At 40.3% G+C, this 26,235-nt stretch overlaps 1 protein-coding gene and 2 non-coding genes across 3 annotated transcripts in view; all 3 read left to right on the forward strand.

Annotated features, from left to right (window-relative positions):
* The window catches only part of LOC116427642 (uncharacterized), a 188,695-nt gene that overhangs the window by 22,267 nt on the left and 140,193 nt on the right, over positions 1–26,235 (forward strand). The gene's annotated exons all lie outside the window — the stretch shown is intronic.
* On the forward strand, positions 617–736 carry LOC116434513 (5S ribosomal RNA). Its single transcript, XR_004236554.1, has one exon. It is a non-coding gene; the product is annotated as a 5S ribosomal RNA (ribosomal RNA).
* On the forward strand, positions 1,071–1,190 carry LOC143174661 (5S ribosomal RNA). Its single transcript, XR_012998881.1, has one exon. It is a non-coding gene; the product is annotated as a 5S ribosomal RNA (ribosomal RNA).

The following is a 26,235-nucleotide window of genomic DNA, read 5'->3' on the forward strand; positions in this document are numbered from 1 at the left end:
CCGACGAAGCCTCAATGCACCTCACAAACCTCTACAAAGTCGAAAAGAAATTCAAATGCTTAAATAGTAAAAAATCGGCTGGAAACGACAACATTCCTAATATTGCCTTGAAAAACCTACCGAGAAACACAATTCTCCTGTATACAATATTATTTAATAACATGTTAAACCACTCATATTTTCCGGTAGAGTGGAAAAACGCAAAAACCATAGCTATCCTGAAAAAAGGAAAAGATAAATCTAATCCTTCTAGTTATAGACCTATCAGCTTATTATCAAACATCGGTAAGGTATATGAAAGAATAATAAACGACGCTATAATAGAAGAATGCCATAAAAAAGAAATAATTCCGGAGAATCAATATGGTTTTCGTAGACACCACTCCACAATACATGCAATTAACAAACTCGCATCAGATGTCTGCTGGGCACTGAATGGCCACAAATGCGTTGGTGCTTGCCTGGTAGATTTGGAAAAAGCGTTTGATACCGTGTGGCTACACATAGATTAATTACATATTGCAATTCCTTTAGAATCTGTAAATAACAGCTTTTCAAGTATGATTGCACTATAAATCTTTGCTCCAATTTCTTTGATTCACGAATCTCTGTTTTCGTCAACGTTCATACCACGCTGTAAAATACCAGTTCTCGTCCGATCACTGAAGTCAAGCAGCGTCGGGCACGGTTAGTACTTGGATGGGTGACCGCCTGGGAACACCGTGTAATGTTGGCATACTTTTTTTTTCTTCGAAAGAAACATTAATCAGTATTTTGGTTCTAACTTATTACCTTGCATTTTACAAAATCTTACTATTATTGGAGTACTTTCATTCATTTGTTATTATTTCTTTTTGTTTCCCTTCAAAAAACAAAGGTGACTGTTCTGTCAATCAAAGAATCACGAGGTGATGCTCGTGCCCTTCATTAGTGTGTCACGTACATCAAATGGTACACATAGATTAATTAGATATTGCAATTCCTTTAGAATCTGTAAATAACAGCTTTTCAAGTATGATTGCACTATAAATCTTTGCTCCAATTTCTTTGATTCACGAATCTCTGTTTTCGTCAACGTTCATACCACGCTGTAAAATACCAGTTCTCGTCCGATCACTGAAGTCAAGCAGCGTCGGGCACGGTTAGTACTTGGATGGGTGACCGCCTGGGAACACCGTGTAATGTTGGCATACTTTTTTTTTCTTCGATAGAAACGTTAATCAGTATGTTTATTCGAACTTAACCGATTTAGTGCTAGGGTTTTTGATAATCCGTATTGGATTGTGCCCTGCAGCGCGATAGCGCTTCGTTCATTTATCTGCGAGAAACCGATGAATATATCACACACGAAATCACCACCCTCCGTAAGAAAAAGAGTAGGATAATCACCCAAATAAATAACCTATCCAAAATTCAAAACTACACAGCCCAGAACGACACTTTACTAAAACTATTAAAAAACTCTCTCAAAAAAATAAAATCCGAAATTAAAAAGGCTTTCCATAGTTAACTCTTTTTGGAAAAATAAAATCACCAACATTTCTTCCCAAAAGCACAGAAACATGTTTGCAACTATTAACAGCATTTTTAGACGAAAAATTCGCAGCTCTATAGACACACTTAAAATACCAGCCAACAACACAGAGTTAATAATAAAAGCGAACATCAACCTTTCCGCGTTCCTCACAGACAACCATAACAACATTCCCATTTTATACACAGCAGACAAACTAAATATCGTAGGTACGCGTTTCGAATCAGTCCACTCCAAAAATAGGAGCATGGGAACCGATCAATTTTCGAACATCGTCACGAAACATGCAGACGCTCTCCTGCATGATATACAACAAGACAGACAGACCGGTAATACAGTTTGCACTTTCTCATCTTCCAACCTAGCTAGCAATCCGAACCCAAACCACATCCCCTCGAACTATTTCACCAATTTCCACAAGCTAAAAATTACATTCAAAAGACTAAATAGGAAGAAATCTGCAAGCTTTGACGGTATCCTGAATATAGTCCGTAAAAACCTTCCCACACATTATATAGCATACTACACAATAATATTTAACAATTGTCTAAACCTCGCATACTTTCCATCATCCTGAAAAACCGCCAAACTAATCGCACTAAAGAAAAAAGGAAGAGATGGCAGTGACCGGACAAGCTATCGCCCAATCAGTTTACTACCCAATATTAGCAAAATCTTTAAGACCACAATAAAGACGCAATAAATTACGTATGTGAATCTCAAAACATTATCCCCGAACACCGATTTGGCTTTCGATTCAAACACAGTACAACTCACGCAATTAGCAAGTTCACATCAGATATCTGCTGGGCCCGGAATGCTGGTGAATGCGTCGGTGCTATACTAATTGATCTAGAAAAAGCATTCGATACTGTCTGGTTGGATGACTTATTTTTCAAACATCGGGAAAAGAATTTCCCTCAATACCTACTAAAAATGTCATGGGACATGACTCACGGTAAGAAATTCTATGTATCTGATGGGCAAGACAAATCCTCCAATTTATTCCACGTAACAAATGGACTCCAGCAAGGAACAGTGAACTCACCCATACTGTTTAATATTTATATAAGCGACATATTAAAAATGTTTGGTTTAAATAACGATAGGGACAAGTTTGCCATAGCTTTTGCTGACGATTTGCTGGTGTATATTAAACATGATAAACCAACAATTATTAAAACAGAACTGCAAAAATTATTTTGCAAAATAGAAAAGTACCTGTATAACTGGAGACTAAAAATAAACTCACACAAATGCGAAACAATCCTATTTAGGCCAAACATCACAAAAAAATTAAAAATAAACTCAGACATGCAGCACAACTCGAAAAACTTCTGTATTGCAGACAATAGTAACAAAGACATAAAAATTTTGCATAAACCAATAGTCCGCTATTTAGGGGTTAACATAGATTTCCGTTTAAATTTTGATCGACATATCGATATCCAAATCGATAAAGCCCAAAATGCCTTCTTTGCAACCAAAAAACTATTCTATTCCAAAGAACTAGACAACTGAATAAAACTATTATGCTACAAACTGTTAATTCGCCCTATACTTACCTATGTTTGCCCCATATGGTTTAATATAAACGCGAACACTATGGAAAAATTAAGAAAGTTTGAAAGGAAATGTCTCAGAGCGTGCTGAAACGCATTTAGATCCCCAGAATCGAACTATGTGAAACACGTCAGGAATGACATATTGTACGAAAAAGCAAAAATCATTCGTATAGACCTATTTATCCTGAGGCTAATAACAAACCATTGGGCGAATACAAAAAATATCACAATCAACAGTCTAATACACCATTCCAGTTAGTACTTGGATGGGTGACCGCCTGGGAACACCGTGTAATGTTGGCACAATCATTTTTTTTGTCTAATTAAAAACTTGATGAAATAATCGAGCATAATCTTCTTCGAAACTCGAATATCTTGTTCCGAGTTTCATTTTGCTTACTCCTCGACATGCTCCAGATGTGAACGGTCATTGCTGATGCAAGTTACTCGCTCCATACCCTACTATATACATTTCTCAGTGATCCGAAGACGGGTTCCCGATGAAATTCCTCGAAACACCGGACGATCCGTCTTCATTACGCCCACACAATCCCGGTGCACGCGAGCTACGAAGAAAGTGCTCGCATTGCGGGAAGGCAAAAAAAAAGCAGCGGTGTGCGGCAATCGGCAAGAGGCGCACCGCGGCAGTGGCGGCGGTGGTTACGAAATCGAGGGAGCAAAGACGCGGAAAAGACTCTTATATGTGTATGTGTGTTTGTGTGTGTGCTGCGTTCTCTCGTCGAGGCGAGAGGAAGAAGCGGCGCAACCGGTCGCTCGCATAGCCGCGAGCCCCGAGCAAAATAGAGCGTGGCTCGCGCTCAGAGCGGGTTTAGGCCGTGGTTACACTGGATGCGTATCCGAACGAGCTAGAGTTCTAACAAGTAAACGTATGAAGATCCTTGTGTATTCTCTTTGAGGAATTTTTATGTAAGTGTTAAAATGAGATCGCCAATTTGATCGGGCGTTGAACGTGTTTAAGTCGCATGGAGAAACGAATGGACAGAAATATGTCCTTAGAAGTTGAGTCTTAAGTCTTGTAATATCAATTGATGCCGATAAGAGGTCAAGGTCTACTTAAGCCTTAGTAATTTTTTAAAATGAAAACTCTTATGAACCAAAGAAAACGTTTCAAATAGTAATACCACTAATGTAATAGTAATGTTTCTGTATACACTATAATACGAGTACAATGAAAATACAAGAAACAGAAGAGAGATAGTAAAGACGTGAATAGACAACTGGTTGACAAGAGAAACAGAAGATATCCTCATTTTTCTTATATCATAACTACTATTATATACATAGTTGCCCCGACTGAGTTATACAAAACTTGAATCCATCCAAACATCTATGAACATCCCCTATAATCACAGCCTCGGGCCAAGTGCACACATTTCCGGAAAACTTTTGAAGCTCATTCCGAAAAAACATAGTTACAAATTTCTCTTATCTTCCTTTTATCGTGTCCAAAGAACTTTGTGCCATGATTTTTCCAAAACAACCGTACACCGCCCGTGCGCATTTGGCCTTATCCAGCGCGGCGGATCGTGCCCGCGAGATTTCGCGATGGAAGATCAGAAGACGTCGGTTATCCACACGTGCATGACCGGCGGTGGTGCACACGTTGCCCACGACGCGTTCGTCTCCGCCGCGGCGAGTTTTCTCCGATCGAAACTGGTTCGCGGATAAGGTCTTTAACCTTCCTAGCCCCGTCGCTCGGTGTCGAGGATCGGTCTAGGAAGAACGCCGCCGCAAAAAGAAGGTAAACGACACACGCGAAGGTAACGAAGCCGTTCTCCGGTCGGAACGTGCTTTTGCTGCGCGCGGCGTATCATCGGCGTCTGTTGCCGTTTCGCGAGCTTTACGGCTGCGTCGTAAACCAATCGAATGACGTCCGCGAGGCGCCGAGCCGCGCTGCTCGCGAGCCCTGACACGCTCTTCCCGCTTGATTGCGATGAACCTCGCGAAATCGGAGACACGACCGCCTTCCCTGGTTGCGATCGTCGTCGATTGACGTCGCGGTGTTTGCATCCAGCACGATGGAATGGAAGCTCGAGATGTTTAGCGGGTTCGCGTGGCAGTTCGATTATAGGAGTCCGCATTTGAAGAGGTCTTGTTTATTTTCCTGTGATCCGGGGAATTGGGTTGTAGGTAGAGTAAACGGAAGTCTGTGGTCACGATCAGCGGAACAGTTTGTTTTTATGCTCTTCTTGGTAATATTATCGATGCACGATTCGTATTAAACAGCCAGTCTGTGTTTAGAGTATGAAAATAGAAGTGGAATACACATCGATGATCGCTTCAAAGTTCCTTTTCTTTTCAATCAGTGTTCAAAGTAACCAGGACAATTTTCTGTTTGTGGCAACCTTGTGACGCCGTTCGAATGTAAACGAAATATCTGGAGGTATTTAGTCGTGATACTCGGTGGAAACTTTCGAACGCGCATTGAACGTCTGCGATCTGGTTAGCGCCTAGTTACCCGGCTATTTTTGGAGCGATATAGCTAGCCAGTCGGACATCGGAAAAACCCGGGGTGATCTTGGTTTTCTCTGTGTGCACCGACGACAATTGAGAAACGAATGGTTTCGCTTCGGTTCGGTTCGCGTCCCGACCAGCTGACACCTTTGTTCACGGAGCTGGTGCGATTTAATCGGCGACCCGATGAAACTTTCCTTGTGTGTTTAGTGACGCGCCGCGCGGCGCCGCGTAACTTGCTTCGATTGAGACAAAGGGGTCTTTCTCTACTTCGAACTTCTCTCCGCTTCTACTTGACTGGTTTCGCGTGCATTGGCTTCTTCGCGGTGACGAGTCCTGTAGAAAACTCCTGTGTTTACTCTTTAATGATGCGCGACGGAGCAACGCGAGCTTTTCATTCGATGCGCCGAGACGCGGTAGGCGATCGTTCGAACAGCCGCGTTTCCGTTGCCGATCATTCGGATCGGTGAATTTGTCCTTCTTCGAAGCAGGAGAGTTCCGTTGACCCGGTGGAATCTCTATTAACAGGTCCAATGGAAATGCGAATTGAATAAATTGGAACTTAGTTGATTAACTTGGACTTTATGGCATAGTTTGTTGTATTGTTCCTTGGACAATATGGATTTACTCGTGTGTATCTTGAAAATTAGAGCATCCAGAATGAAGGATTACGATACGTATTCCTATAATTACAAATTTGAATATCCATAGAATTATTGAGATCCACAAGTGCATTAACGAACGGTTAGAAGAATATTCGAGAACTATCCAATAGTCGTTTCATCCAAGAGAAAACAAATTAACCCGCCTCAGCAAAGAAATGAAACGTGTATCGTTCTAAAAATCGAAATACCGAGAAATTCAGCTCGGTAGCTTCAGACTTCCAGTTCTCCATTTCCAAGCAAAGCATTCTGTGTCTTGATAAAAAGAGAACAATCAGTCATTGCTAACAATCTCAAGTTCAATCTGTTAGCCTCCAATTAACAAAGACCCCGGCAGAAAAATAACACGCTGTTCATGCGTCAGGAATTTTACCCCACTGAAGATCGAGCAAATGAAAATGCAAGAGCGAGCGGGGGTCACCAGCCTAGAACGATTCCATGAGGTGAGCAGAGCGCTGCCGCAATCGGAGAAAGTTTCGAACGATAAGTCAGCGCGCCGCGCGCCGGAAACGGCGATCAGAGCCGCCGGGTTTCGAGGTAACAGCCTCCGTTTTCACTGGCGGAAACGTCGCTGTCGCTGGTCCAGCGATGGTTCGCGTTTGCCACTCGCGTTCTTGGTGAAATCGCGTTCCTAGCGGTAGACGTTACGACACGGATCCGTTTGTCGGCTTACAGCTTGCTTCATTTCGAGTCAACGTAGAAAAACTTGCACTAGACAACTACACTGAAGAAAGGAACCTAAAGACAGGAGCAAACTTTTCTTGCAATGAAACTTTAAATGAAAATGAACTGAATGATCAGTGGTCCATATTGCTGTTATGTTCTTCGAACATAGATAAAGTATGATCGGTTAATTTCTTCGTTTATAGTTGATGTTAGTAAATCTAGTTTCTTTTCGATCACCAGTTTTGAGTATTACGTTGTCAGTTGGTAGCCAAATGATTTATTATTGTGTTTGATTTAAGACAGATTAATTGTCAATGTTTCGATTCCTCGAACGATGTGAACAGAAGTTCTGTCGATCCTCTGCAAATCGATCGGGTGATTTTCGCAGTGGCGTGCCGATATTGACAATCCGTCGCTGGAGGCGTTGTTACTGGCTGCTGGCCCAGTTTCCCCCGACCGCTTCTCATTGTGGAGTTTCGAGAACCGAAGATCCCATTGAACCGTTTCCGCGAACCGAGCCGGTTATTTTCACGGTGTGCGCTTCGTCAATTGGTTCTCGTATTAATAGCGGCCGCGAGGCGCGGCTCTTGACGGTGTGAAACGGTCCCGACGTTTCCACGCATCGTATCGATCAACGGAGAGAACAAAGGGGGACGTTCCCCGCTGATGTCCCGTGACACCTTCCGCCAAACTCTGCGCGCCTTTTCAATCTTGTTCACGCTCCGCGGAAACAACGTTCTGGTAACTGGCGAACTTTTCTCCTCACCATTGTGGACCTTCCTAACGATTTTTTTTTCCTAAATGGTTCATTGAGGTCGACGTTTGTTGTGTTCAAATTTCATATTCACTGTTTCAAATTTTAAATTTCGAACTTCAAGTTTCTAATTCTAAATTCTAAATGTTAAACTTCAAGTTACGAACTACAGATTACAAGTTTCACGTTTCTAATTCTAAATTTCAAATGTTAAATTATAAGCTACAAATTTCAAATTTCAAGTTTCAAGTTTCAAATTTCAAATTTCGATGTATCAAAGTTTCAAAATTTTAAATCTCAAATGTAAAAATTTCAAGATTTCAAATTTCAAAGCATTTAAATGAAAGCGAGCATCCACATACAGAGAAGTTGGGAAATGGCAAATAATCCAGTCACCAAGGCCATTGTAATTGTCGGAAGACAGACGTTTTCCGAGAGTCAATCGTATCCACGAAGTGAGGCTCGTACTGAAGAATAATTCAGCCTTGTTTCGTCACGTGTTCCATCCTCGCTAATCAAATTAGAAAGAAGAGGAGATGAGTCAGATTATCACGACTTACGTCTTCGTTCGGAATAGCGAATAAATTCTGCCTCGTTGATTGTTCGATAGTATTCGCTTTAATGAAGATGTCTGACAAGTCTGCCTCATTAAAAGTCGACATTTTTAATTAAATCCGAATAAATCCTTCGTTCTCAGCGTACGCGGGCACCTTGAATGATTTGGCGATGCAAATTCTTTGGATACCGATACGAGAAAGTCGATTTTTGACAAGATTAAATTCTTCGATCCGGACCAGTGTGCGTCGCACGAAATCGTTACGTTCAACGAGGGAATATTTCAGTGCGCTCGGGAGTGACCATGATTCCGTGACGAGCCGGCCGATCGGCCTAAATGATAATGCACCGGGTGTTCATCTTTTTTCTTGTTCCCCGAGCGACCACGGTCCGGTAATCTATCATCGCTACGCGAGAGGGAAACGAGCGAATGCACCCGGGATAAGATCGTTGATACGTGTTTCGACGTGATTTATTATCGCTCGGTTGCCCTAATTTATCTCACTAGCGCGCATCCAAAATAGAGCAGAACGTAACGGACGCGTCGCCGCTTTGTTTGCCTTTTGTCACTGAAATCCATCAACTGCAAACGATCGTTTAACTCTTCCAACACGAACTTGATCTGTAATGAAGGCCACCGTAAGTAACTTCGCTTATCTTCACCTTTAATTCAATTCACAAACAACAAAATAGTGACGTAATAAATTCAACATAACCAAAAATAGTCATCACTGTAATCTAATACAGAAATAATTCCCAATTTAACCCTTAACGGAGCAATATCGCCATATAAGCGGCATGACACTTTGACTTACTGGATCCAATGTCGCGTATATAACGGCAAAAATCTTTTTATTATTTATATCACTGTTATTGTTGTATTATATACAATTAACACGTTAAGTATTGTACTAGGTCACTTCTGTGAATTTCTGCTTGTTATCTAGATAAGTTACGATATTTTTTGGCTAAGTGAACTTGAAATATTTCCGGTCCTTTAAGGGTTAATACCGTGCAAAGTAATTCTGTTGCAAGTTATTAGGTTGATGCGTATGAAATATCGGATTTTTAAGTGAATATATAAAACTGCATATCTTTCTTCAGAAGCTTTTTATTTCATTAAAATATGCTCCATTTGCTTCAATACACTTTTCCCAACGAGATTTTATTGCATAAATGCCTGTCTTAAAGAAATTCTGATCTTTAGAATCAATAAACTCGGATATGGAATTTTTCAGGCTGTCTCCATTTTCATACTGTTTAGCCCGTAAAAACTGTTCTAAATGTTTAAAAAAATGAAAGTCGGTTGGCGAAAGATCCGATGAATAAGCTGGGCGCTGCAAAATTTCATATTTCAATTCATTTAATTTCGCAATTGTTTTGTATGACGTATACGACCGAGCGTTGTCGTAGAGAAGTATTGGGCCATGCCGATTAACAAATGATGGGCGTATAATTTTCAATTTTTCATGCATTTCATCAATGTACTGGCAGTACTTTTCGGCTGTAATTGTCTCCCCAGTTCGAAGGAATGAGTAGTGAATTACTCCAGTCACATTCCACCAAACTGTTACTAAAATTTTCCGTGAATGAAGTGATGGCTTTGGGGAGTATAAGCACAAGCCTAATCCCTATCAAGCCACCGAGCACACTTTTTCCTATTGTCGTAAAGAACCCATTTTTCATCACAAGTAATAATCCGATCGAAAAATGGCACTCGATGAAATCGGGTTAGTAATGACGAGCATACGTTCAACCGATTCAGCTTATTTCGCTCGGTTAGTTCGTGCGGTACCCACTTATCTATTTTTTTCACCTTTTCAATTTCAGAAAGGTTTCGCAATATTGTTGTATGGTCAAATTTCATTCTGGTAGCAAGTTCCCTTGTAGATACAGTTTCCACCAATGCTTTCAAAGTATCATCTCTCACAGACGTTTTGGGTCTTCCACGCGGTTCATTTTGCAGGGAAAAATCACCAGACCGAAAATTTTCAAACCAACGCTGCGTTTGCAGCATTATTACCAAGTTTATACTCATATAAAAAAATTACACGAATATCGGTTGAATTCATATCGGTATAAAATTTCAAACAAATAACAAAAGGGAACACTTCTGAAAAAATTTTCTTTGTTGAAATGTGACTCTGCCAATGAACCGTACAACTGTAAACGAGGTTATGCCAAAAACAAAAGCATAACGAAAACAGAGAGACAAACGTTCACATGTAAAGAAAAACCGACATTTCATATGCAGCAACCTAATAGCATTCCTTTTAAACAAATGTTCACAATGTTCAATTCTTAATTCATTAATCCCTAATATTCGAGCGATAGTTATAACGGTCAGTAAAGGAATAAGAAGACTTTTCAACCAAGTCGACGAGCAAACAAATCATACCGAGTATCACGAAAGTCCCGAACGCTTCCGTGATCGGTTGCATGGTCACCGAGCAAGTGGATCGTCGGACGGCGCAGTCTCTACCGCGGCTGATCCGTGGTTATCGAATATTTGTCGCGAATGTCCCCCTGTCCGTCCCTGTTCCTCCGTTCTCGCGATCGGTTCTGCAACTTCGATCGTGCCAGGCCCGGCGTGGCTCGAGTGTATTTCATTAGCGGATTTCATTAGGCTAATTAGGGTCTCTCGTTACCGGCTCGTCCGTAATTACGGGCGCGGAAACGCTTCGCGGAATCCGTGCGAGCCAGAAAATCTATGTACACATTCTGATCCCGGCGCGTCCCAATTTTTTCTTGTTTTCGTCGTATTTCCATTCCGCGGCAGCGGTGGCGTCTCCCTATAGAGCGTGATCCACCGTTAACAAGAAAGCTCCAGCGCAACCCGGCGAGAGATCTTTTCACGAACACTCTTGCTCGATGGAGAACACATCCGCGGAATTATTACTCCGGTCGCGCAAGCTGGATTCGCGCGAATCTCGCGATTCATCTTGGCAGATATCAAAGTACGAGCAAGCGAAACGGGAGCAAATAAATAACACATTTGATTGACACGTTCACCCTGCAGTTCACGTTTCTTTCCACTTGGCGGCTGAATTCTTGAAATGTTTGAATGTATTGGACTTATCAATGAGTAAATTAATTGTCTACTGTGTGGAAATTTTTGCTATTTACCAATCCAGTTAACCCTAAATTAAACTAATCTAAAATATTCACATTTATATAATATATGACTAACGGAAGGTATAATTGTTGAATTAGGATTCACTTACATCAGATCTAAGCAAGCTTAGCTGCAATTATGTTCAGTAACATTTTACGGACGCCTATGGGTGCCAACAGTATACCACAACCAAGTTTTTAAAGCGCCTTTAGGCGTCAACTGTAGCCAAGGTTAATGAACTACATATTTGATGGCACAGGCCGTCTAATGTGATATCGAAATGTGAGCCACCGATAGTACGAACAGGCGTGAACTTGTTAACCCTTTGCCCTTGGATTCAGTTTCGCAGTTATACTTATTAGATCTACTTATCGTTGATAATTGATGAGAATAACAAAAAATTCCATATTCTTTCTATATCTAAACTGGCTCGACACGGTGCGAATTAATAACAAGAAAAGAAACGTTCCATTTGATTACAAATGAATCGAATGACATTCGTATTCGATAAACTATATTATATCTTCGCCACACGACATTATACGGCAAGGGGTTAACGTGATTGAAAGTGCACGATCCGTGATTTCTCGTTGGAGATAGCGTAACGTTGTCAATGGATATTCGAGGGAAAATGCGTTGCGGATTGAGGATTTCGTATTGTTGTTATGGGAACATGTTCAGTGCCTATTGTTTGCTTGATGATACTTAACCCCTTGCACTATGACTTATTACACAGCTATGCTAGCTGGAACTATTACATGGTGATTCATTTAATGGAAAGAAAGGGAAATCTATGTTTGTTCTATGTGCAGATTCACTTCAAATGTAAATACTTAATAATCGAGAAGTAATATTCAATTTTAGGTCAAACGAATGTAATCGTATTTGCAGTTGCTATGATATTTAGTTTTACAATATTTTTATTGAGTCCAATATTTCTGCATTTATGCTGCATTTTCTTTCTTTCAAAGGATATAGACTTTACGTCGGAGATCTCGATGAAGGTAACAAATTTGGTTCCTTTCGAAAGTGATAGGTGTTTCAGTTGTTTCGCCAGGTGACTAAAGATTCGATCGAAGCAGTATTGGTTATCGGAACGCAGCCGCAAGTTTTTGCACGCGACCACGCGCACAGGTGACGGCGTGCAGGTGTAAACACCGGGCAGGTGCTGGAGGAACAGCATAACCCCGATTCCTCCCTGGTCTCGTGGCCATGCCGTTTTCACCGTGACTCGAGATTTCCCTCTCGCAGGCAAATAGGCTGAAGAGACAAGGGAAATAGAGCGAGGACACATTGCTCGATGGAACAATGATAGTTCGATCTGTTAACTGATAGTTTTTATGATCAATAGAGCAATTAGAGTGACTTTCCCAGAATGTTTTAAATAATTTAAAAATTACGTTTCTCAAGATTCGAAACGCTTCGTACTACTGTATTCATAAAAATCCATAACTCTGCTTTGTAATATCTCACAAAAGTGTCATCACGGATTCAATAATCACGGAATAAGAATTCCAGTTTGCCTCATTTAATGGTCGTCAACGAATAAAACGATATTCACTGCCTAAAAACAAAGAAAAATACAATTTTTGCTACTCAGGCTTCTCTGTTCCACTTATATTCATTTATACCTTAATATTCTATTTTCGCGAGATACCTTTTAATCATCCCTCAATGTATCTCTGCAAACTGAACTCCAGTTTCTTTAAAAATCCACGAAGTTTTCAAAATAAACTACACCCATAGTCACCTACGAAACGAGATGCAAATCGCGAACCGCCAGTAAATCTGCCAATCGAATATTTCCCAGCGACCAAATATTTCACGCAGAAAATGAGCTGCGTGGACAGCTTTAAGCGGCGCAGATGAAGTGGCCGTTAATCGAATTCATCGTTCGTCGAACGGCCGGAGGCCGGTCGTCGAGGGGCAGGGTCTGTTTGATTTCGGGCCGGCGATACGATCTCGCCGTTGGCCGGTGTTTAGAAAGCGATTCGCGAATTCCCCTTCATTTTCTCCGCGATTGTAAATTGCTCCAGAGTGCCAAGCCCTCCTCCTCTTCCTCCGACCCTACGACTGGACGAACATCCGAGCGCGTTCCTCGGCCCGCGAAAACTCAGCTGCAACGGGCGCAGTTTCTATTTAAATATCACTCGAACCCCGAGCGAATTCCTCCTATCGACAGCCAACCGAGTCGACTAATGAACGTCCATTAACGGGAACTCTTTCCCGGTGGCCTGCTTGCCGAGTAGAAAATCCGAGTAAACGAACCGAACCACGGATCCAGCCAAGGGTTCACACACCGGATAGATATATCTAATCTAGATTAATTGTTCGCGAATTATTCGGCCAGCGATTTGTACCATTCCTAATCAGCTTGTACCCAGTGACCAAAGATAGGATCCGGTCCTATTAACTCTGACTTACTATTTTTGATTCTCCGGTGAACCTATTTGCATCATTAGGAAGTATGAAAAAGGTGATAGTGACTAGGAAAATTGAGTATATCTCTGCGGAAATGACACAAGTGGATTAACGGAATGCTCGCTATCCGAATCCCGATCCTGTTTGTACAGATCGCGACGGAAAAATCGCGGGACTCCGTTACGTTTCGATATCTCAATCGATGTTCCGCTGTTTATTACGTTTTCCGGGTATCCCGATAATTTGGAATGTGAAGTATGAAATCAAAATAGCGAACAGCACCGCTTCGTGTCCAATTCGTTCAATGTTCCGTTGTTTTGCGCCCGTATCGCTGAGTTAGACAACTCACGCGCAGCGAGTCTAAATAGTTGCGCGAAACGTTTTCGTTGCTCTTCAATCCTTGGACCGTCGTGTTTTCTGAGTTTATGTGACACAACGTCTCGTGTGGATTTAAAAGAGATGCAAGAATGTTTAAGTAAATCTCCTAATTTAATTTTAATTCTAATCTTAAACGGAATTTAACACTATTTCTACTGTAGGTGTCGAAAGACACGTTTTGAAATTTTAAAATTATTTTCTCTGTGTAACACATTCCGTGCCACCGGAAATTTCGGTTATATCTTGCTTATAAAGTGCACTGATTTTTTAAATGATAGATTAAGTCACATTCAAATTTTTGCTGACTTTTAATATATTTTGATATTGTTTCTTTACGTTTTTGTTGTTTCGCAACGTGTACCATTCTTCTTTGACACATGTCTCGCCAAAAATGTTTCCTTACACAAATTGCGCGTATACCATAAATAGCATGGAACGTGTTAATCATATTTCCTCATTTGAATTTTGGATACTGCCTATAATCAATTTTATCATCGTTATTGGAAAAATCAAAAAATGGATACAGAATATCCGACTAAACTTGTAGAATAATTTTATATTTGGTTTTCAGGTGACTTTTGACACCTTCGGTAGAAACAGCGTTAACAAGCATAAATATTACTCGATTCTTTTGAATTGAAATTAAACATTACTCCCCTGTTATTCATAATTATCCCTCAGAGCAAGCATACACATAGAATACGCCTAGAGTTTGCCTCTTTTTTAAAGAAACGGTAGTAAAACAGTTCTACCGATCGAAGTTCAGAAATAAATCGCAGGGCAAGGGGTTAATCGTGGGGCGCATCGAGTTTCCAGGAAGCTTATCCCGGTTAACGGGCTGAAAATCGCGACCAGCGAATTTATCCGTTTCGGTGCGCGATAAAGCAGCAAGGAGGAAGCGTTAGCGTTCGGTTTCCTCGTGATACGCGGGCTCTCCGGGTGGGTTCCTCGAAGAGTGGTTGCTTCGATGCTATCCGCGCCGGTGATTACAAGCCGGCCAAGATATCTCGATGGGCGTTTGTCGGATAAACGCGACTGAACGAGCGACCGCGTTTTGTTGTGCTTGTTCGATGCAGCGTCGTGCATACTGGCGCACGCGGATGCGGCCGCGGCCGCGGGGAAGACGCGTCGACGGGATCGCGGACACGAATGCAATGTGCACTGGCCCGCTCGGCCACGCTCTGCTTGTCCTTGCGAACGCGACTCATTACGATGCATATATACGCCTCTTTCTCTTTTTCTTTCTTTCTCTCCTTCGCTCTTTCTCTTCTTCTTTCTTTTTCTCTCTCCGCCTCTCTTTCTTTCTCTTTTTTCTCTTTCTCTCAGACATTTCTATCGTCATTCCCCCTCTTTCTCGCAGTCACTCTCGCATTTCTATCGTTCTCTCCTTCTTGATCTCTCTCTCCCTCCGTTTCTCTGAATCTCGCATTTCTACCGTTTTCTCCTTGTCCATCTCTGTCTCCCTGTTTCTCTCAATCTCGCATTTCCATCATGTCTCTCTTCCTCTTTCCTTCCCTCCGTTTTTCTCACATTACTATCGTCCCTCTCCGTGCTCTTTCTCTTTTACGCAGATCGTTTTCTTCTTTTCCTTCCCTTTCAGCAGTCCGTCCTCCGCCAGATCGCGAGCACGATTAAAATAACTCGTGTCGTCGACTGGTAATCTTATTGTACCGGTTTTTCTTTCGTTCCCCTGGGGGGATCGACGTACGTCCCGCGAATTATTGGCGAATGACGAATACAATTTGCATAAACAGCTCCCCCCGCCGTTCCTCTCTACCCGTTCGTAGACCGGAGCGCGCGTCCGCTTTGCTCCGCCGGTTGTTTCACAACCAAGCACACCGGGACTATTTAACTGCCCGACGACGGAATGCCTGGCGATCGGGTAAAAGAAAGAGTTCGGTCGTTTCTGATTCACGTCGGAGCTTCGGAATTGAAAATCAAGTCTGGTGTAGCGGGTTTAGATACTTCGAAGTTCATTTATCGATAGCTTATCAATCGCAATCGTCATATTTACAGTTGAAATAATGTACTCGGTAATTGATACTCCTTGAGAACTATTTGCCTCGCGAATCTGATCGTTCTCGATCTTCTGATTCCTGATGCAAATTTAACACCAGGTTCATGTACATTTATAGTACACTGTATTCTATCGTTCCTAGAAAAATTCACGTTCCTTCATTCGGATCCTAAAATCTACAGATTTAGAATAGATGCTTGTAACAGATACTCGTGCGTGTAATTGCCTCGATCGTAATCGACGTAGTCATTTACCGAATATTGTTTATATAATTCAATATGCGTCAAATCTGACGCGTTCCGTAGGCTTAGCGTTAACGTGCTGGAAGATCATTAATCTAACGAACCTGTATACGCGAGATGCTGTCGGCTAGTGTCTTCGACCCAGTTAGGTGTTGGGTCCCTTTGAACCGTTGCCTTTAGCGTTTCAAGAAATTTTGAAGTCAGGCTGAGAAGAACTGGCGACACCCCTTCATTTGGCCGGAATTGTATCCATTGCAATGTACATTAACGAAATTGGATCCGGCAGGAGGATTAACGTTAAAGATCTCAGAGCGCGAGGGAGGAGTAGACAAGTACAAAGATCCTCGAGGTTATATCCAACAACGCCGGCTCGGCCTTACGCCTTTTCCCTTCCTTCTACTTTTTCAATGAAGGTCCTTGAGCATAGCGGAGGATCGTGAGCATCGGCGCGAATCTAGCACGAATGCAAATATCCACGAGGTGTAGAGGATTCTCGTAACCCGAGACCGCCCACATCCTTTCGTCGATGCACTACCGGTTCTCACGTGGCCGAGAGAAAGGACTCGGAGGGGTTGTTCCGCGGCGCATAACTTCGGCGCAGCGTTTCCCTGCGTCGCTCTTAAACACGACATCCAACGATCGCTTGTTTCCTCGATATATCCGAGTCGGATAGGTTTCAAGGGGAAATGTGTACGGTGGAACATCGATTAACCCTTTGTACTCGTGTGTCATGCTGGCGATGACAATACAAATTTGGTGTAGAACCTTGGAAACTGTTTTAACCCTAGATTTAAGGAACCCGTAAATTTGACGGATATTGAATTTTTTAAATATTATTTAGCAACAGTTTAATCTCTTGTGCTGGAAAGACGTATCACGCATGTCCAGATGCTTTTGTTCCAAAATTGCCAATGACGTCTTACACACATCGACAGTCTTGCTGCATTGCATACACTAAATTGTTTTGAAACGTACTGCTCTATACAAAATTATTAATAAACAAAATCAGTGTACATTATCTACCTAAAGTAGGAAGAACAAAATATTTCGCACAAGAGGTATTATTATATTATAAGGGAAATCATCCTCCACAGAGAGTATATATATTTAAACATCAAACATTAGTTTTTGGCGAGCAGAAACCGTGGGAAACGTTTCCAGCGGTCTGGAGACTTTCCACTTTCCCCGGTGGATGTTTCCGTCGTAGACACTTCCAGTGACATTAACCAGACACAGTCCTCCATGACCGTGGGCCTTCGCGGTGGGTCCCGCATGTCTCAAGGATGCGACTTTCCTTGTCGCTCTTTCGAGGGTGCAGGACAATTTGCACAAAAGGAGGATACTAATGAATGTGAATACTGAAATACATATGTTTCTCTAAAATGTAAGGTGTAAAATTAAAAACTGAACTCTCGTCGATTTTTTAGGAAACTATCATTTCTTAATTTGTTTTGTTTTTAAAAAATAAAAAAAGAATGTCAACAATACACACGGTGTTCCCAGGCGGTCACTCATCCAAGTACTCTAACCGTGCCCGACGTTGCTTGAACTTCAATGATCGGACGAGAACTACATTTTTACTTTTTAAAGTCTCTTTATTTACATAACAGTAGCTTACAAAGTATACATAACAACAGCAGTCTTATATATGTTTGTACTTTAACATCTGTTCTTGTAGCCCCTATCGCAATGATTTATCTACTTACTATGTCTATTTGTACGTTTAATTACATTATATAGTAAATATATAATATATTTCTAACTGACTATTCCATACTACGTTTGTACATTATTGCAGTTGCGGTTTTATTTCATATTTTGAATTTTTTGTAGGAAAAAGAAAAGAATAAAAACCTACTTATTTTAAGTTCAAACTTAGCCTCTGATCCTGTTTGTTTGTTCCTTATTATTAATACTATTGCTTCTATATCACATTAATATATCTATATATTTTCTAATTCTGTATTATATACATTTAGATATTAAATATAACTCTAAATTAACTCTATATTATATACGTCTAATTATTTTCTAAGTCTTCTATCTCTATATCATAAAATGGAAATTTGTACTTTATCTGTTGGTTCTTTATTGCACTTAAATGCTCTTGCATCAGGTTATTTAATAAAGGGTTATTCTTTAACTGTGTATTATAAAATGTTTTCGCTAGGTAATCTATATAGTCTCCTAAATATTCAATCTCTGCTTCTGAGTGTAAATCTTTTATTTTAGTATATCTATTTTTGTTTGTAATTAATCTTAGGCATTTATTTTGAAAGCGTTGTACTTTCAAAAGGTTTGTATTTGCTGTTGTTCTCCATATAGGAGCAGCATATGTTATAATTGGCCTTATTATTACTTTGTATATTAATCTTTTATTTTTATTGCTAATTTTAGAATTTTTTGCCATGAGTGAATACAGATTTTTTGTAACTGCGTAACTCTTCATCATTATGCTTTTAGTATGCTCTCTGAACAATAATTTTGAATCTAATGTAAGCCCAAGATATTTTACGCTATTTTTAACCTGTGCTATTTCATTATTAAATTTTAATGGCGTCACGATTCTATTGCCGTTTACTCTTTTGGAGACTACTATAACTTCTGTTTTATCTGCATTTAGTGTTATTTTCCATTTACTAAAGTATTTTTCTAATTGTGTGATATGAATTTGTATTTGCTTATTTGCTTGTTGCATGAAACGACTGTGCATATATTGCTGTGTCATCAGCGTATAACGCTATTTTTGTTTTTGCGAATGTTGGAATATCATTAATAAAAATAGTAAAAAGTACTGGCCCTAGTATCGATCCCTGCGGTACTCCTGCTGTGATTATGTTTTCATTTGTTTTGGCATTATTTATTTTAACTTTGAATTTTCTATTTGTCATGTATGAGTGTATTAGTTTGACTAACACGGGTGGGTATTTGTAACTAATTAGCTTATGTGTTAATCCATCTATCCATACCTTGTCAAACGCTTTCTCCATATCTAATAAAAGCATTGTAGTGATTTTATTCTTATTGAAGCCTGTAATAATATCATTTGTAATTCTGAAGATTTGCTGTACTGTACTATGCCTATGTCTGAAACCAAATTGTTCGTTTCGTATTATGTGCAAAGTATTTTCATGTTTTTGCAACCTTTTTAGAATTATCTTTTCCGTTACTTTAGCCATAGTTGGTAGTAAACTGATAGGTCTATAACTAACCGGCTTTGTATCTAGTTTTCCTGGTTTCAAGATAGGGATAATTTCTGCGATTTTCCATTGTTGTGGGAAGTAGCTAAGTTTGAAAATGGCATTAATAATGTACATTAACTATGTTCTGTATTTGATCCGATCCTGGTGCTTTCATTGAGGGTAATTCTTTTAGCGTGTGTGCTACTTCTGCCGGTGATATGCAGAAATTATTCAAGTCTTCTGCACTTCTTTTTTTTGCCACAGGTAATTCATAACGTCCTCTATAATCTGCTCTTGTTCCAAGGTGTTGTTTATGAGCTGAATTGAGTGGGCCTTCTTGAATTGTGCTGCTAGCATATTTGCTTTTTCTTTGTCCGATATTGCTGTTGTACCATTATCTTGTAGTATAGGAATCATGTTATATGGCTTTTTTAGTGCTTTTGTCATTCTCCATAAAGTGTTATCTTTTGGGTTTAAAGATTTTAATTTATTTTCCTAGATTTTGTTTCTATGTTTATGTATTCTGTCTCTTACTAGTTGTGTTATGTTATTGTATTGTTTTTTAAATGTGGCTGTCTCGTATTTTGCCATATTTTCCGGATCTTGTTTCTTCTTTTCATTAAGTCTATTATTTCTACAGGTAGGTTGTCTTTCATGCTGCCTATCTTCTTTTTCTTAATGGTTTTGTTTATGGCCAGCTGAATGCTGTCTGTAATATTGCTAACAGCCTTCTCCAGTTCACTGTTTGAGTACTTACTTGAGTACTTTGAGTACACTCCAGTACTTTCCTGAATTCTTCCCAGTCAGTGTTTTTATATGTATATATGAGTTTTGGTGGTGTTTTACTAATTGCATTACCTATTGTGAGCATGATGGGTCTGTGATCAGAGCTTAATTCATTTAAGACTGTGAGCTGTGAAACTGTACTTATGTTTTTATTGATAGCAATGTCTATCGTTGTGGGTGTCATGCTGTTTGTGGGATAATGTGTCGGCTCATCAGTGTATAGCAGTGAACAGTTATTGTCTTGTGTATATTTATATAAAGTTCGTCCATTTTTATTAGCCATATGGCACTTCCATGCCTTATGTCTAGCGTTTAGGTCACCGATGATAAGTACCTTGTTCCCTGTGCTCATGAGTCTTTCAATGTCTCTCTCCATGATGGTATTTCTAGGGTTATTGTACACTGAGATGATTGTAATGTTATTTTCTAGTTTTATGCCCGTATATTCTATTGTAGTTCCTAGGTTAGTCGATATTGTTTTATATGGGATATTTTGTTTTATCAGAATCGCTACTCCTCCAGCAGAGTTATCTCTGCAGCGTTTTACTGTGGTGTAGTTTTTTAATTTGAGTTTGTCTGTTTCCTTTATTTTTGTTTCATTTATGAGCATTACATCAACCTTGTGTACTGAGACAAAGTTCATTAATTCTCCTATCTTGTTTCTTACTTCATTAGCATTCCAACTATAGATTTTCAGAGACTCCAACATTATTCAATGTTTTCACAAAATTGGACAAAGTGGTGAAACTTCTCTATACCAGTTTTGCAGGTTGCTAGTTGAATATTCAGCTGTTTCACAGATTCTAACATTTTTGATATATTTATGAAGTTATTTAGTTTTTTAATTTCATTTGTTAATTGTACTAATTGTGTGATTTCTGTGTTATTGACCTCTTGTACATTTTGAATTTCCACTGGGTTTGTCTGTTTCGTTGTTTTATCGAATCATACATTTACTGTTCCTGTTGGCATTGATTTTTGTGTTGTTTGTTTTGTGGATGTGAATGCTGGGAACTGATCTTGATTTGTATTGTTCATTTGTGTTTTGTTTGAGAGTTTATTGATTTGTATGTTTGGTTTATGAGTTTGGTGCATCTTTATGTTTTGTAACCATTCTAGTCTACTCACGTATGCTACGCAGCTGGTTGCATTGGCTGGGTGTGCTTCGCCGCAGTTGACACACTTAGCTGGTTCGCTCCTAGGTTTGAGACAGTCTTTCGTATGGTGTTTTTGTGCACATTTCATGCAAGCTGGTTCAGCATAATAATTACTTGCTGAATGTCTCCACTCTTGACATCTGTGACACTGTTATTTTCTGCTTCGTGATATAATTATTCCACGTTATGTTGGTGTAACAGATATATTTGATTTTGCTTTGTAACAGTTTAATGTTCATATTAATTGGTACTGTTACCATAAATAGTGGTCTCGATGTTCCCTTCATTTTGTTGATATTTATTATTTCCACCCCTGCTTCCTTGAGATCACTCTCAATGTCCTCCGGTGTAACTTCGTTGTGTAGTCCACTTAGAAGATATACTCTTTTTTTCTCTTCCTTCTTTGTGTACGTATGGAAATTTATCTGCCTTTCTTTCCACGTTGTCTTTAGAGCTTCATAGTCTGTGACTGTGTGTGGCAGTACACTTACACTATCCTCATTGTATTTAATATTAAATTTATCTTTTACTGTATTTTTAATTAGCGAGATGAACATGTTATGATTTTTAACGCTCCCATGCATTATTAATGGCGGGGGTTTCTTTGACTTGTTATTATTGCCAGAGACACCCTTGTTTTGTTGGCTACTGCTGGCACTATTCTGATGACTGCTTTTGGCTTCTTTTTCCACATCCATATCTTGTAATAGTGCGTACCTATTAGAGGTTTCCACTATGGTTTTTAATGGTTTTTTAGGCGTGGCCATTTCGATTGGACTAGTCCACTTTCGTTTGCGTTGTGTAATTATTTGTTGCAAATCATTGTTGCGATCCACCATTTGGACTATATTCTCATTTTCTTCCAGCCTCTCGTTCGTCTTGTGTCGGATCGGAGACACCACGTGGGTGTTGAGGTTATGTTGGCTTGGTATGCCTAAAATTTTCTTTTTCGAAACGAAGCAAAAAAAAAACAGTAACAAATGAATGAGAGTACTCCAGCAATAGTAAGATTATTACACGGTGTTCCCAGGCGGTCACCCATCCAAGTACTCGGACGAGAACTGGTATTTTACAGCGTGCTATGATCGTTGACGAAAATACATGTTCATAAATCAAAGAAACTAGTTAAAAAAATTCGACACACAACATGGTATTAACATATTCAAATGTTGATGCAAAACATGCTATGGGAGCAACATGTGAAAGTTAATATAACCCCCAGAAGTGCCACGGGAGATAATATCTTACACTAAAACCGTTAACCTAGAAACTTAAACGATCATTAATTAACAAAGAAAAAAGAGAACAGAGCACAAAAGACAAAAAGAAAGTAGTCCAACTGTCGCGGAGTAATTTAGATTTTGTCACGAGACTCTGCAGCCGTTCTCGTCGCATCCACGAACTGGAGCACCGTCCTCTCGTCGATCACGAATCGCGGTTTCGAGGTTCACCGCAAATTCGATCTCGGCCAGATATCGTTTTTCGCGAGCGCTCGCGCGCGACACCGCGGGGAGCTGTGCAGGCGGTTGTGAAAGAGCCTGGATGAATTTGACGAGGCGGGTTGACATCCTGTAAGGGACACCCGTGAAAGACCGCTCGGTTTACTTGGAAAAGACATTGTAGGTACCTGTCCACAGGTGCACGAACACCGTGCAATAGAAGAATAGCAATGCAGCGAGCAACCTATGATTGTAGAGCAATAATAATAGGTAACTGAAACTATCAATCTAAGGCATGAAAAGTGAGCAAAAGAAAGTTAAGGCAAAGCTCAAGTTGTAGCTCGAGTATCGATCCTTTAACCTGTTCGCATCATTAAGCGAAATAATCCGCGCACAATTACTGTTACTTGTCTACGTGTTACTCGAGTATATCGGTCGAAGCAGATTCATTTCAATCAAAAGCTTGAAAGACTTCCAGTTGAGCATCTCTGATTTATAAAGCAAGCTTCACATTTAGAGCGAAGATGCAAATGGGTTAAGGAGATAGTAGTGATTGTTACCTCGCACGTAGCGAATGAATACATTATCTACAAATAAGGTATCTCCCATTTCTCTCGACAACATGTAGCCTCTTGACGTCTTCAGCCTGTTCTTCCTCTCATCTTCATAATCAAATTATGAGAATAAAGATTCATATCTATTATATCATTCATTCTCTCAAACGTCTTCTACGCTTCACAAGAGTTTTAATTCGAAAATGCTACTACACGCGAGGAATCTTCAACAAAGTGTCAAAAGAAAAGTTGAAATAGAGAAGATTTGCCCGAGAAACGATCAGATTGTAAACTCCAAGACGTGCGTTCAAAGTCCTCCCATCCATCTAGCCACCCCAGCCGCTCGTCCATCGCGTCGCTAACTTCTTCCGTTCAGAGAGGCAGAAGTAGCTCGAATAAATTTCGTCGAACGGCTCGCCAGGACCCGAACTCAAACACGGCCGCCCGTAAGGAAGTTTCAAAGCCGTTCGGAAAATATTCACGAGGCCGGGTTAGATGGACGGCGGGGGTGGCATTCATTAAAAAGGAAAACTCCAAGTTTGTCTTGTCCTGGGCGCGCTGTTCCGGCTCATTTTGTCTCTCGGGCGGGAGACTAAGCAGATCGCGGCTGTTGTTTCTCTTCTCGGAAGTTGGCGAGCGCGCAACTCGGCCGGATTTCCCCGGAGAACAGACATGACCCGCCTGCGAACCCTGCGAGCTGCCCCTAAACGATACACTTCGCCGTTCCTTTTTCTTGCCTCTCTTCTTTCTGTCGCTGGTCCCAGGTCACTGGCGTCCTTCGGCCCTCGGCGTACCTTATAAATTCTGACGCGTACGCGATCGTTAAGCTGTAAGAAGAAACGGGTTTTGTTGGCCCGTAGGAGGAAGCCTGCCAGAGGCTTCCATTAGCGTTGTAAGACTACGGCTCAGGGCCGTGTTACGCAAGAGACGGTCCGACGAACCCAAACCAAAACCATGCGTACCGTTTCCCCTCTTGGCCGACCCTTTCTCTCCGACCGTTCGTGCCTCTCGGGCCTGTCGCGACTGATACGCAACACAATACGATTTAAGGGGTCACCCTCTCTTCTTGGTTCTTGCTGCGTCTGCCCGTTTTTTTTTCGCGCGGAGGATTGTGAAAGGGGATGGGGACCTTGGGTTAGGGGGTGCGTTGTTTGCGAAAAGCGGCGATTCTGTTGAGTGGGGTAGGTCGGAGACGGAGTTATCCGTGGGTCGATGGTGTGTTATCTGATTACAGGTTGTCGGTGATGATGATTAATTAAATTAGTTAAAATAACGTTTGTAATCATCAATTGTTATGTGTAGTTGAGGTTCTTAGAACGAGAGGATGTGTTAAAATAATAGATGTCGATTTTGAGATTCTGGTTTGAATAGTTAATTTCTTCAAATTGGTTCGTTTCTAGCAGCTAAAATCGAACGTAATATTATTTCTTCTTTGTTGGAGATTGCAAAAGCGTAAAATGTATTAGGGATTTCGTAAACTGTTCATTGTGGTATTCATTTTTTAATCTTCTGCGTTCTTAACACGTTAAGCGCCATGTCAGTCGCTGATGACTGACGCTTCTGTATTACTTGAAAACAATCGTAACGTACAAGATAACCGATGTCGAATGAAAATATTTAATAACTTAACTAAGCTGATAATAGTGTAATGTAAAGATTGTGACGGTAAATAATTAATATTTTCCTACTTTTCTTTGCAACGAAAGAATAACTCTACGGAGAAACGGTCAAGATTTCGCGGCGCTTAACGTGTTAAGCATTCTTACGAATGCATGGAATGTGCTTTATTAATGCGCCATTGAATTACATTTTCTTCACCGATGTGAATCGAATTGTATTTTCTTTATTAACAGACGAAGAACCTCTAGATTCTCGAATTGTGTGCAAAGTAAGCGCGCGAGATTGCCAGGCAAAAACGGAGCTTTGTTATATCGCTCCTTATGCGCTATGCATGAAAGGTGACGCTCGGCGCTCATAAGGTCATAATTAGACTGCGGATGTCATAAATGGCCAAGTCCCGTTGATGGGTTCTTATAATCCAATTTAGCCGAGGAATGTCCGAGAGAAAAGTTTCTTGCGGTCGGGACGGCAAAAAGGCGAGTCGTTCAGTTTTTGTAGTCACTTGATCCTTTATTTTTCCTAGCTCCACTCCATATAAATTGTTAACTAACTTTAGAACGCATTAAATTAAATGCATATAGATTTACGCTATATTTCATATCCGTTATGCTTTAGTTAGCTTGATTTAACTTCAGCTAAACCGACAAGAAAAAATGATAATGAGAAACAATTAATAATACGCTTAATGGATCCTTTTTTAACACATTGCGCACCGGCCCCGCGATAATGTGGGATTTTTAGTCTATCGTTTAATTGCGAATCCTACGTTCATGTAACATTTTAGATATGTATAACACAAATCTAAAGAAAAATTACAAAATCGAATTCCCTATTCTTTTTCGTAAGTTAGAAATTTCGGCTTGATTGATGTTTAAAAATGTATCAGTATAATCATCGACGCTCGGGTTTTTACTAGTTGAAATTTAGTGTTAAAATTAGAACATATATTGGATTTCAGGGGATGGGAATTGAAAATTGAATCCTTAATGTTCCAAATACGCATTATTTCCCAGTAACTCTGCTTAATTTGAAATTTTCAAAGGACAGTTGATTGATAACATAGAAACCAAACAAATTCTTCACAAATCGCATCGACAGTAAAACAAATAAATT

This window comes from Nomia melanderi, chromosome 6, assembly GCF_051020985.1.
Source record: "Nomia melanderi isolate GNS246 chromosome 6, iyNomMela1, whole genome shotgun sequence".
In the NCBI taxonomy this organism is placed as follows: Eukaryota; Metazoa; Arthropoda; class Insecta; order Hymenoptera; family Halictidae; genus Nomia; species Nomia melanderi.